Source organism: Pinus tabuliformis, chromosome 4_2 (genome assembly GCF_031772625.1).
Source record: "Pinus tabuliformis cultivar Carrire ecotype Pingquan chromosome 4_2, CPIR1, whole genome shotgun sequence".
Taxonomy (NCBI): domain Eukaryota; kingdom Viridiplantae; phylum Streptophyta; class Pinopsida; order Pinales; family Pinaceae; genus Pinus; species Pinus tabuliformis.
In genome coordinates, this window is record NC_142304.1 from 940,299,315 (window position 1) to 940,314,160 (window position 14,846).

The 14,846-nt window shown below is 39.4% G+C and overlaps 1 pseudogene; it reads left to right on the forward strand.

Moving 5' to 3' along the window:
- The first annotated feature begins 5,636 nt into the window (after positions 1–5,636).
- LOC149172776 (protein disulfide-isomerase like 2-2 pseudogene) lies at positions 5,637–14,256 on the forward strand (annotated as a pseudogene).
- The last annotated feature ends 590 nt before the right edge of the window (positions 14,257–14,846 follow it).

Sequence of the window (14,846 nt, forward strand, 5' to 3'; positions counted from 1 at the left end):
ACTTTTACAGATCAGTGCATATATTTAATGATAACTTGGCAAGAGGTCTGTACATGTGGTTTTATTTTTAAGCATGATTTTATGTGGTATCTATTCACTGATCAGGTGGTAACCATTTTTGTGGTGTATTTTGGTTTGTATGTCGATACATTATGATTATAATATTACAACCACTAAATGCTACAAGTGAGCAAAGTGGGGGGCTATGAGTGAGTAGAGGGGATGATGAGTGCTCGAGAGGGAAAGACAAGGGGATTAAGGGGAAATGATATATTTCATTCTAATTCTGAGTCTATCATAAGTTCCTTGATCTCTTTTTAGGATTAACTAAAGACGTATCAACCATGAGAGTTAGTTGTCCAAGCAAAGGATACGTGTTCCTCTTAAGAGGGCACATGGTCATATTTTCCTTGGAAGTATATTAGTTGTGGTTTTGTGTACCAATCTATTGTGTGAGTATATTTTGTATTCATGAACTAATTTCTACAATATTGGTAATTTTTTGAGTTTGGGTTGTTTGAGAGAGATATTAACAAAACTTTTGAGGGTGAATATTTGTCCTTAGCATTGTTGCCTTCCATTATAAGTGTAGCCTAAACAATTTAAAAAATTATATTCCCTCACTTTTTTCTAAAAAATAATTATCTAAATTTCAATTGATTATTACTTTCCACATTCCCACTCATCCTATCAGCATTCCTTTGCACCTCTTGATCCCATTGCTAATTATTATATCACACGTGCATATATGCATTCACAAATTTTAATCGCATTTGGGTGGTTTGTGTACATGCATTCATCTGGCAGCAACGTAGCCTTTAATCACATTGCGTGATGCAGCATTTAATGGCATTGGGTGGTTTGTGGGGATTACTAAAGCAATTACATACTTCGGACAATCTTCTAGGAAACAAACCGACCGCAACTCGAGTCATCGACCTTTTGTTCTTATGTCACACATTAATCCACTACGCAAAGGACTGTGTTTGATCTTTCTTAAACAAATTTCAAATATTTTTAAGAATTTTCTCTAATCTACCGTAGGCCAATACATGGTCAATTGCATAGAAGACCTTCCATTGCCTTGATAATAATAACTAGATGCTCAAAATTTTGACTAGAGCTGCTTTTACTTGTTATTACTTTAATTGTAAATATATATTTAAATTATTAATAAATTATCAAGAAGATAACTTAATAGAAATTTAAACAGAGTTGAACGTAAAACCATGCCATGAGAATTTCAATGGTCACTTTATGGTTTCTATTCGTATAAAATATAGAGGAAGGTATCTTGTTCAAAATAATTTGGGAAATATAACTTATTATGATTACATATATCATTTATTTATAATTTCCAAGAGTGATTCCATTTATTTATAATTTGCAGATTTATATATAAATTCATTACTTTATTTAAAATAAAAACCGTGCTATTTAATTCACAATATTATTTTATTAAACCATTATAAAAAAAATCAATATTTCTGGTTTTTTTTTAGATATTATGTAGAATTATTAGTAGACAAGAATATGGAAACTCAAAAGTTTAATAGAGTTGAAAATTTGGCTCTGATACTATATGTAACAACCCGATTTAAAATATATAAATAACTATATCAATTATGTGATTTATAGTCAACACATAATTAATCAACTAATTAGCACAAGATTTTGAAAATATAAGCACAGACAACTTATTTGTAGTCATGATATTCCTTGTGATTTCGGAGTTGAAAGCTGTTTGAATTCTGCTAACTACAACAACGTTTTGGAGAGAACTCTCCACCCAACCGTAACCTTAATTGAGTCGGGCGCCGGTTATGTGCGATGGGAGATCAAACATGGTTATGTGCGACGTTGGGGAGATATTCTCAGTTTTATGCGACGAGTCAAGTCAAGCGTGCCCACGTGTGCGACAGGCGTCTGAGCTTGGTTATGTGCGACGAGTTGTGCAGAGTGTTTCAATTTTGTACGACGGCGGTTGGTTGCGTAGACGCGACGGACAAGCTGAACGAGTGTCGAAAAACCGAAGAAGTGAAAAAATGACTAAGTATGGAAGAGTGCAATGGAGAGCTTATACGGGTGGATGAATGAGTGAGTGGACCCAGTGGGCCAACGTATGAGGGCAAGCCGACGTGAAGTTCAGGGATGTGAGGGCAAGTTGGGCAGGTCGGCTTAGAGGTTGATGGCCCTCCATCCACACAAGTGCACACATATGTATTGGAGAGTTGGAGACACTTCAACGCATCAATCAACAAGAGACCAAGCATAAGGAATGAAGCAATAGAGTTCATGTGTTTGGGAGGCACAAGGAGAGCAACGAATAGAACCGATGGGTAGTAATAGAATGGGCGGACGAGCCGCAGGACCGGCGGGCAGGAACAAGATGGGCGGACGAGCCGCAGGATGGCAAGTGGAGGTGCAGGTCACGACAGGTGTAGGTGTAGTATGGGTGGCCAGTTCTGCATGACCGCGGGTGACTTGACCCAAATGACACAACCCGGCGACTCGACCCAACAACATTGCAAAACCCGAAGGTGTCGCAGGGAGACCTGACCCAGGTCTTTTGCATGACCAAAGGGCGTCGCAGGTCGACCCAACCAGGGGCAAACTAAATGACGGCCAAAGCTGCATGAGGGGACGAGTCAGGTGGAACGACTGGGCAGGTAGAGTTGTATGACACAACAGGCAGGGTTGAACGACTACTGCAATAATAAGTTTCAGAATTTGTCAGAGGCAAGGAAATTTGGGGTTTCCTCATATTTGTGTGGGCAACAAGCAGCTGGAAATTGTGAGGTTATGACATGGCACTTGGTGGATTTTGGAGGCGAAGGAATTTGGCAGCACAATACTGTTGTAAAACTTGTAATTGTATATTTTTGTACATTATTGTTATATTATTGATATAGGTAGACTTTACGAGAGTTTCCCCTCTGCTGTAGCTGCTACAACACTACCCAAATTTTGTGACATATTAAAAACTTTCGGTACCCCAACACTCACCCCAAGCTTTTAAGGTTTTGATAGGGCCCCCGACTCGTTTCTCTCCTAGTGAATTTTCCTACCCAACCCCTTTTTGTGCGCCCACTCACATTTCATGCATTGCACCCGCACACTATGTTTTGTGTCAGACATATGCCTTAGGACCGCATTACGGTTTCGAAGGTCAATGGGTTCATTAATGCGTTAAGAATCTCTCATGATTTTAAAACTCATATTCACAATGATTCGCATCGTGATCAGTGGATGTCCTATATTTGAGCAGGCATACATCCAATTTGGTTTTCCATACAATTGGAAGTAGTGAGGTTTGGGAAAAACCCTAAATGGGAAAAGGTGATCCCTCTCTTGCTTTGACCTAACTCGCCTCCTGCTAAGAGTGTGTTTCCATCGACATTGTCGGGCATCATAGGAGAGATGGTTGCATGTCATATTCCCCTAGGTTCCTAGTTGGCCCTACACCTCCACATGAGCATTAGGGCTTGCAAATATTATATACTACCCTTGCATCCTTGTAGCTCTAGACATATCTGAACGAAGTACTCATGTTGTTTTAAGCTCTTCTTGACTCACCTTGAAGCATGATCACACATATCCATAAGGATTTATGATAATACATCATGACAGTAACCCTACTTTGTCTTGGTCCTCGTCGCCTCGAGTGCAATTAAGATTCCTCAAATTGCCATATTACCCTACGCCCTTGAATCTTTAACCCCTCCATTGCTTTTTGCATCACATAAATTGCTTTCATTTCATAAGCCCAATAAGGTGCCTAAGTGTTGTGTCGATTTTCGGATTCGAACACCTCTTGCTTTACTCGTACAATTTAGTTGCAATTTCACTATCCCCTCCCAATGAAATTATTTTCATGGTTTTAATTATTTATCCCTTTTTCTTTACATGGATTTAAATGGAGCACAAGGAGTATCATATGGGCATCACAGGTTCTAAATTCTGACGGGGGTGTCCTTGTTGAGTTTTTGCACCATGGTATGGTCATTGAATACAGAATCAAGGGCTTTCTAACCATTAAGATATTTACTCCTAGCAAGCCCTGTTAAACTATCAAGGAGAAAGGGATGCAAAACAATAGTAGAATTTGCAATTCATCAATTGAAAATTGTTGTTAAAGACCAGCTAAATGGGAAGACTGGAGCAAATAAGAAAATTTCATCAAGTACATCAGTAGAACTCACTTCAAGCAACTTTAATGACATTGTCCTCAAAATTAAAGATCAATTGCTTGTTGAATGTTATGCTCCCTGGTGTGGACGCTGCGAAAAACTTGCTCCAGAGTGGAAGAAAGCCACAAATAGCTTGAAGGGCAAGGTGAATATGGGTCACGCCAATTGTGATGAGGAGAAGAGTTTGATGAGCAGGTTCAATATGCAATAATTTCCTACAATCTTGGTCTTTGGTTCTAATAATGAGAGTCCAGTTCCTATGAAGGTGCAAGGATCGCTTCTGCAATTGAATGCTTTGCCTTTGAGCAGCTTGAGACGAATGTTTCTCCTCCGAAAGTGACGGAGCTTACAAGTGAGGCTATATTGAGAGCCAAATGTTCTGCTTCAGCAATCTGTTTTGGTAGTTTCCTACCTGACATTTTAGACACAAATGGCACCATCGATGGTTTAAGTAGGATTTCCAGATAGGCTTACACTTTGAAGCAATTGCCTTCTCTAGCAGAACAATAAAATACTCCAAATATAGAGAGTGTACCTTTCCTTTGAATTTCTCTTCCTCGGTCCTCTCAACCTTCAGTTTCTCCAAATCTATTGAAAACACATCAGAGTCTAATAGAATCTGAAAACTCTCTGCTATCTATCCTGCGAGCTTGATGCTGAGGGGGTAGTCGACTATGACTAAATCCAAAGCACCATCCTAAAAATAATTGCAAAGGATCTGATCCTTTAATTCAAGCTTGGAAATTCCTCTCTCTATCAACCACTTAGCTTCTGAAACATGAAACCTCAATGCAATGGAAGATCCCTCCAATATTACATTCTCCATAAATGTACCTGAACTATTTGTGAAAACCTTGACTCAATCAATCACAGTGGAGCAACAGGTTATGCATTGAAGTCACATTTTGAAGAGCACATTCAATAGGACACATGTCATGCCACTGTATACAAAATGACAACGAATCACAGTGCCTTAACATTATAGCGATGCCCATGAGGGAGAAACACCTTGAGCACAAGCTAAAAGGTCGTGTAGCCAATACTTGCGATGGCTACATGGTTTTGTTGGTTTAAACTATGAGGGAGGATCCTTAAAACAAATAAAAAAAAACAGGCGATGTTAAAATGAAAAGGCATTGATGTCCTCTTTTAACAACATTTTGCTCAAACCCACACTAAATGTTTTACAATTCAAGAGAATGTGTGTTGGATAAGGGAATTGAGAGGCGAATACCACTATTTTGTTGCACAAAGGCCAGATTGGAGAGAATGCTGCCAACCTTGCCATGCAACTATGAGACCACCAGTGAGTCGCATTCTAACTCAGAGACGTTGGATCACATCTTACTTCTCAAGCAAGCCTCCAAGGTGTGCGACCTGCCCAAAATTGTGACTAGGCAACCACCACTTAATGCCAACTACAGAGATGGATAGCTCCAGTGGGATATGGAGCATCTTACGGTAGCTGTAGGTGATTTATTGGTTAAGCTTTCTCATATGTTCAATAGGCTGAAGCAGGAAACTATGTTCCTTATTAATAGTTATGGCATGATTTTTAACTACGCTGGAGAAGGTTGGTACAGAGGGAGGAAAAACGCGGTTGAAATTTAAAGAGTTGCTCAAAAGCAACACAACTTTTTTTCAGAAGAGCTCTTGCTTTAACACTTCATGATCCAATCCGATTTATAAAGACTCGAGCTGGTTCTAGTTCAAAAAGACTTGTTACAGTGAATGAAGTTGAACCTTTAGTTAAAGACTTTGCAGGCTGCTGGAAAGGAATGACTAAGGATATGCATAAAGATATAATTGCACGTTTTGACATTTTTTTTGCGGTATGGAGATCTTAAAGGCTTCTCTCACGCATCTGTTGCTATACTGCACATGGCATTTTAGAGTGCGAAACTAACAACACTAACATTCCAACGTGTTGCACTCTTTCTGAAAGCCCGTAAGTCGCGAAGTCACTTCTTAAGAGTGCCAGTTGGAGGTGCGACAAGCTGCAGTACGATTAAGCAACCTCCAGGAAGTCGCACTTATAGCCAAGTCGCGGGATCACATGCTTATGCCTCAGGAGAGTGTTCAAGTAATGTGACTTTGCAAAAATGCGACCATGCGACCTTCAGTAAGTCACACTCAAGAATAGGTCGTGAGATCGCATTCTCATGTCTCAAGAAATAAATTCAAGTAATTCCACTTTGCAAAAATGTGACTATGAAACCTTGTCATAAATCATGAACTACCTCGTTGGTTGCTACCTTGGCAGGGTGGCCTCTTGAAAAGGTTCTGCTACTACATGGTCGCACTACATTGCAAGGTTGATCAAATTGGTCAACTAATCAAACGACTAAATTTGAAGGTGGGTGATACTCATGACACGAAAAGGGGATGCTTGCATTGCAATTTTAGAGGTGAAATTATTTACCACTGGTCACTCAACTTGTGCATAGAACTATGTAAGATATGGGCAAAAGTTTTTGTGTTTTCTGCAAGTAGAGAGTATATTGCAGTGTTTTCAACCCTGAGATTACGTTTTGAGAAAAGAGGACAACTCCATTAATTTTCCCAAATAACCTCAAAGTCTCATTTTGCAAGCAACAGGGAGACTTGCCAAAGTGTTCATTTGGGAGGAAACGGAAGAAAACCCACTAACTGAAGTTAAGGAGACAACATCCATTCAGAAGTTCTTATGTTTGTTCCCACAAGAATATTTCTATTATGGTGGTGGTCGAGCATGATAAGAGAGAAGTTAGGGTGTTGGTTTTATATGATGAAACTCATAAAGAACGACATGGGATATAAGATACCACTGAAAGAGTTATAACACAAACGAGAGTGCTACACCTATATGGATCTCTTAAAAGGAGTTATATTGGTGCATCCTCTTGAATTGAATATGTTTGAAACCACATTCATCACTAGTCTCATGAATGAGAACAAGCTCATGGGTGACAATATATACGAGAAGGTCCAAACTAAACATCCTAGGTTACATGCATTGACAATGCTGGGGCATAACAATTGACCACACAAGGGTCTAGATTAATTGTTTATTAATGTCATTCTTTCAAATTAGTTGATTGTAATCTAATTGTCATGCTTTGTTTGAAATTATGTCTAATTAATGTTATTTGCCTGCAGGTAGGGGGAACATAACAAATGTTGGTCTACACAAAGGGATTAGGGTTTCTCGTGGAGCTCGCATAACTAGGGTTTCCTTCAGCAAGCCAGATGGGCCCTTCCAAGTTCCAAGAACCTTTTAGTAAACTCAAAGGTGTGTCACCAAAGGATTAATGAATGTGAGTGAAGCACAGTGGTAGGAAAACAAGTCAGTTTCAGGACCAAGCATATGCATCATTGTGAGATATGGGCAACAAGCATTATAGGTTTTCCAATAACCCTCCACTTCCCTCCCCTCTCTATCTTTCATCATAATGTAAATTTCACCCACCATTATATTACCCATTATGTTGGGACTAATATGATCAAGTAACAAGCATTCTTGGCTTGAGAAAGGAGTTGGGAAGCTCAAGAGTCAGGAGGGTTGCTGAAAGGGCACGGGGAAACGTCAAGTCACGGTAGGTGAACAGTCACCTGACCTCTATAAATATATCCTCATGCCTCATATTCAAAGGAATTTAGCACTGGAGTTGAGGCCAATAGAGATATTTGATTGATGCTTGAGAGCTAAGGCCACTCAGCTCTTGATAGCTAGGAGAGTGGGTTTGTAGTAAGGCTAGGGTTTTGACACTGGGCGATGGTATGAACAGTCTGTGTTCCACTACTAGGTATTCACCACTTGCATGATATGTATTTTAAGTTGTAAAATTATTAATAAGATGTTTTTCTTCCCTTTGTATTGATTCCCATGTTGAATCATGGTGGTTGTATTAGTTGTCTGGTACCTCACCATATATGTATGAGTGCTTTCATATACGTGAGATGTTATGTACTGATACATAGTGGTTGCATGTATGTTTCGCTTTAGAATCTGTGTTTACTTTTCCCTTTCCATGTCGATGACCTATTGTGAACTACTTCTCAATTGACCTCCGACATGTTCTTATTTATTATGTTCAATGGGGTTTTAGCTAACTAATCGCCCTCATCGTTCATCTCTTCTTATCATTGTTGTGATTTTTTTAGACATCTTTCTGCAATTTGTCAATCTTGGTCTGATTTTGTTTCGCTACCCAAGCACTCCATTCCTACCCCACTCTGGCACCTTCTAATTTGATAACCAAGAGTAAAAAAGCATTCATGGTGGTAGTTGGGCTCACATACTAGATGGGGCTCCTATCCCAAATGGTGTGAGGTCTAACTGGGACTTCACATCAGGGAGACCCCTTAGTCGTTGGCGATACATTTTGGCCCGTCAACAAATTGGTGCTAGAAGGAGGGCCAGATGACAAGATGAGCCCTTGGAGCCTACAATTTAGTCTCATATCTGTTAATGGCTCCAACCAGAATCTTTCTCCTAGGGTGTTTATCTGGTTTGTCTATTTTCTGATTTTCCATTCCCCAAGAGCAGCTCCATCACTTGTCTCAGTTAAAGTTTGATGGTGAGGATGGAACAACTTTAATCAAGCACATTTCTGATTTCCTTAAGTTTTGTGAATCTTTTGATAATGACAATGAAGAGTTTGCTTGTGCGTTTCTCTCCCTCACCCTTGAAGGTCGCACCAAGCAATGGTGCCACATGTTCCTAGCAGTGTCCATTCATTTGTTCGAGCAACTCATCGGTAAGCTCCAACAGGGATTTGACAGGTACAATTTTCAAGATGTCTTAAAGAGGATAAATGAGCTTAGGATGAAACCTGAGTAATATTTAGAGGGCTTTGCTTTCATATTTCCCCATATTTGTTTTGAATTTCCTGAAAGTGATATCGAATGGGTGTATTTGAATATAAATTTTCAACGATTGGTTCTCATTTCTTTACAACATTTTCAATTAGAAACAAGTCTTGTTTCGCATGAGTATCATCATAATTTGCATATTACAAAGTATCCATATTCTTCCCGTAATTTTGTTTTTCCTATCTCTTTGAATCTGGAACAACCTTAAACCCCCAACGAAGAGATTACTGTTTGTGGGATTTCTCATCCTCCTCTTGACTTGTTACATAATAATATTGTGACCGTAAATGGTTCAAACAATGAACAATGCTTTCTTGGAAATGGATCTGATGGTCTCGCCTCTAAATTCCTCATACATTCTTTTGGTTTTGAATCTGAAAATCACATAACATCATTTCCGATCAAGACCATTCAACATACGTCTCACTATATCACCAAATCTCATTCAATTGTACATGATGTTGTTGGTATTGTCTCAAGTAATGGTTGTCACATAAAATCCACGGAACATATCAGGTCTGTAAATATTTCTTTCTCTGTGGAGAACATAAATGGGAAGGATGTGAGTCTGGGTCTGATCGATGCTCCTTCATATGACTGTGTGCTTCCACTCTACCCTGATTTAGTCCATGGGTCTACTACACCAGCGGTTCCTTTAGATCATTCATATATTTATCTCACTCGCACTAATTACAATCATGTGCATGAGGGTGAGGTTTCATAGTCAAAGGATGCAGAGTTTGAATCCCTTATGCCTGATCTTTGCCACTCACAGTCTTTAACAAGTGAAGAAGAGGGCCCTGCATCTCACCTAGCTCAAGTTGGTTCCCTCATTAATCCCACTTCACCCCCAAGCCAAGAAGAGCCTTATGTATTAGATACCCAACTTGATCAAACTAGTGGTTTCAGCGATTCTCATTTTACCATAAATATATTCACTCTTGCCTCTAGTGATTATCCTACATGTCTGTCTGTTGATCCTACGAAGCCACCAGAATTTGCTGACCCACCATTCGAATTTTTATGGACTCATAACAAAGTTGAGGCACTTTAGCTTCCATTGATGGTTATGTTAGGTTCTCACGTTCCTGATGAAACCCCTAAACCAAGTCAAATTAGGGTTTATTCACATTACACTTCTCTCAACATCATCCCGTTGGATGCAAGCTCATCTTGGAAACACTCTGATTAAAGCAATGTCTCTGTAAGAAAATATTTTCATCACCTTTCAAATGATGCGCATCAACCTCTATATCCTAATTTGTTTGTTGAACGGAGTGCTCTGGCTATTGTCTCGAATCTTTTTTATTGTCTCCTAGCTAATACAGTCTATCAACATACGCAATCAAATGATACCTTTCAATATCCTATATGGGAAGGTGTCAATCGCCTGATCTCCCCTTTGCCTAACACTCTTGTGGTTGATTCAATTCATTCTTGGGAATTTAAAGAGTCTCATTTGTCGAGTTAACAATCTATCAACATTTAGATAGTGGATCCAATCCACAATATTTTAACTGATAATTGTCCAGCCACAACCAACGTTAACCATATACACCCACCTACAAATATTGTGAAGCTACCAATATTGGATGGCATGTTGTTTGAAGGTTCAAAGATTGGCCAGGACAATGAAGCACTTCAACTTTCGCTGATGGTTATGTTAGGTCCTCACATCCTTGACAAAGTCTATGAATGATTTCAAACTAGGGTTTCTAAAATTAGGGTTTCTGTGTTTGAATCCTCACAGATCACAGTGACACTCGAAAGAGGCCCCTCTTTTCAGGGTTATGAAGTTGAACATCCTCTACATCATGATAGGGTTGTTGATCGGATTAATCTGGCAGACTCCTTTACTGGCCAGCAACATCTTGCCTTACTTACATTGGATTTAGGGTTAAGCATTAAGGGATGTATGGTATGGCTAGATGACTATAAATTTCACGCTTGTGGTTCGGTTTACCAGGATTAGGTTGCAGTTCACCTTGAATGGTCTTCTCTGACACATTTCCCTGTAGGTGGACGAGATCTTCTTACTGTTGCGCATACTTTACAGGTAAACGTGTTATGTTTTGCATAACTCTTTCCACAAATTCTAATTTTTGTCATCTTTCTTTTTGTAGGTTGGGAACTACTGTGGTGGCTACATTGGAAGTTTGATTTCACATAACCCGACCTATGCTTTGGTTAAATTAGGATTTAGGGTTTTAGACTATTTAGGTTTTAGTTTTGTGTATTAGTTGGATGATTGGAATTTTCTTTATGATTTAAATTTTCCATGCTTCATTTTCTTTACTGTAGGTAGTTAGTTCCCTGCTTGTTTCTTTTTTGCACTCATGTGCTTGCATTTGTTTGTTGTTGAATAGCATTCATGAAATATCTACATATGCATTGCATTGGTCATTTAATTGCAATTAGTTGATCTCTTCTACACATAGCATTACATTGCGTCATTAACCACGTCTGTTGCATTTCATCATACACTTGCCTTCTCGCCTGGTTCACACTCACCTTTGGCCTAGCCTAGAAATTTCACCGATGTTGCATGCCGCTGCATGAGCCTTCATGAACCTGAATATTTCAAACTTGTGGTGTCATGAATTGCTTTCTCACACCTTTTTCTCTTACTCCAAGTTCATTTCTTCGACCTCCTCACACCGGTTTGTAAACCCTAAGAAATCCTGGTCATCTAGCCCTAGAACTAAAACACTAGCCCTTTGGTTGTGTGAAGTAGTGAGGTATACAGCAATGGGTAGCCTCTCTTAGAGCGAGTCATCAAATTTGAATCCTGAATATCTATCCCACAAGTCTAATTTATTAACAAGGAGGATAAGAACAAATTTCTCATGGGGCACCCTAATATGTTTGAATGACCTATATCCATAACCTAAACCTAGTTCCCAACATGGTCTTGGTTGTTTCAATGACTTGTGTTCTTTTTCACTTGTTGACTAGAAATGAGAGGTGGAAGCTTGGCATCAGGGAAAAACTAAATCAGGATATCTCTTAGTTTCTGTCAAACAAGAAACAACCTCTCTTGCTTGTCAAATAAGTTGGGATCCCTCATCTTCCCTGGTGCAATGAATGCCCAGAAATAAGTGCAAATGCACACTTAAATGAAAATGAAACCAAATAAAGGGTAAATGATCGAGAAAGGCTTCCTATGCAGAGAGGTAATACAATGACTCCACCGGGATACTGACCAAGGTTCGTTGGCAGTGGAGCAACATTTGAGATTTCTTGAAATGACTCCACCGGGGTACTGTCTAGGCCCGCTGGTAGTGGAGCAACGCCAAAGATTTACTTTTAAAATTCTGAATACAATAAGCCCTCTGCCCTATTGGGTGATTGTAGACTTGCAAGGCCTAGCTGAGGCATGAGGCAAGAGGTGTCCATAACATCTATTCAATATTCCCTTGCATTATTATTCACGCTCGGACTACTACAAAGGTGTTGACAGAGATACTGGATTCTACCAATGGTTCACCAATTGTTGTAGCCACTACAACACCACCCAAATTTTGGGGCATATTCAAAATTTTGGGTACCCCACCACTCACACCAAGCTTTTAGGTTTTTTATAGGGCCCCCAACCGGTTTCTCTCCCATTGAATTTGGCTATCCAACCCCTTTTTGTGCGCCCACTCACATTTCGTGCATTGCATCTACACACTATGTTTTGTCTCAGACATATGCCTTAGGACCGCATTAGGGTTTTGAAGGTCAATGGCTTCATTAATGCGTTAAGATTCTCTCATGATTTTAAAACTCATCTTCACAAGGATTCACATCGTGATCAGTAGATGTCCCATATTTGAGTAGGCATACATGCAATTTGGCTTTCCTTATGATTGGCAGTAGATAGGTTTGGAAAAAACCTTAAATGGTAAAAGGTGATCCTTCTCCTGCTTTGACCTAACTCACCTCCCGCTAAGAGTGTTTTTCCATTGACATTGTCGATCATCATAAGAGAGACGATTACATGTCATATTCCCCTAGGTTCTTAGTTGGCCCTACACCTCCACATAAGCATTACAGCTTGCAAAGATTATATACTACCCTTGCACCCTTGTAGGTCTAGACATATGTGATCGAAGTACTCATGTCATTTTAAGCTCTTCTTAACTCACCCTGAAGCATGATCACACATATGCATAAGGATTTGTGATAATACATCATGATAGTAACCCTACTTTGTCTTGGTCCTCATCGCCTCGAGTGCAATTAAGATTCCTCAAATTTCCATATTACCCTGTGCCCTTGAATCTTTAATTGCTCCATTGCTTTTGGCATCACATAAATTGCTTCCAATTCATAAGCCTAGTAAGGTACCTAAGTGTTGTGTTGATTTTTGGATTCGAACACCTCTTGTTTTACTCGTACAATTTAGTTGCAATTTTACTATCGCCTCCCGATGAAATTATTTTCATGGTTTTAATTATTTATCCCTTTTTCTTTGCAGGGATTTAAATGGAGCATAAGGGGTATCATATGGGCATCACAGGTTCTAAATTCTGATAGGGGTGTCCTTGTTGAGTTTTTTCACCATGGTATGGTCATTGAATATGGAATCAAGGGGTTTCCAACCATTAAGGTATTTACTCCTGGCAAGCCCCATTAGGTTATCAAGGTGCAAGGGATGCAAAACAATAGCAGAATTTGCAATTTAGCAATTGAAAATTGTTGTTAAAGACCTGCTAAATGGGAAGACTGGATCAAATAAGAAAAGTTCATCAAGTACATTAGTAGAACTCACTTCAAGAAACTTTAATGACATTGTCCCCAAAAGTAAAGATCAATGGCTTTTTGAATTTTATGCTCCCTAGTGCGAACATTGTGAAAAACTTACTCCAAAGTGGAAGAAAGCGACAAATAGCTTGAAGGGCAAGGTGAATATGGGTCACGTCAATTGTGATGAGGAGAAGAGTTTGATGATAAGATTCAATATGCAAGACTTTCCTACAATCTTGGTCTTTTTTTCTGATAAGGAGAGTTCAGTTCCTATGAATATGCAAGGATTGCTTCTGCAATTGAATCCTTTGCCCTTGAGCAGCTTGAGATGAATGTTTCTCCTGCGGAATTGGTGGAGCTTACAAGCTAGGATGTATTGGGAGCCAAACGTGCTTCTTCAACAATCTATTTTGGTAGTTTCCTACCCGATATTTTAGATGCAAATGGCACCATCGATGGTTTAAGGAGAATGTCCGGATAGGCTTGCGCTTTGAAGAAATTGCCTTCTCCAATAGAACAATAAACTGCTCCAAATATAGAGAGTGTACCTTTCCTTTGAATTTCTCTGCCTCGGTCTTCTCAACCCTTAGTTTCTCCAACTCTGTGGAAAACACATCGGAGTCTAATAGAATCTACAAACTCTCGGCTATCTATCCCATGAGCTTGATGCTGAGGGAGTAGTCGACTACAACTGAATCTAGAGCACCATCCTCAAAATAATTACAAAGGATCTAATCCTTTAATTCAAGCTTGGAAATTCCCCTCTCTATCAACCGCTTAGCTTCGGAAACATGAAACCTTAATGCAACGGAAGATCCTTCCAAGATTACATTCTCCATAAATGTACCTGAATTATTTGTGAAAACCTTGACTTGATCAATCACAGTGGAGCAATAGGTTATGCATTGAAGTCACATTTTTAACAGGATGGTCAATAGGACACATGCCATGCCACTGTATACAAAATGAAAACGAATTAAATAATTCTCACAGCACCTGAACGTTATAGCGATGCCCATGCAGAAGCAATGCCTTGAGCACAAGCTAAAAGGTAGTGTAGCCAATACCTAC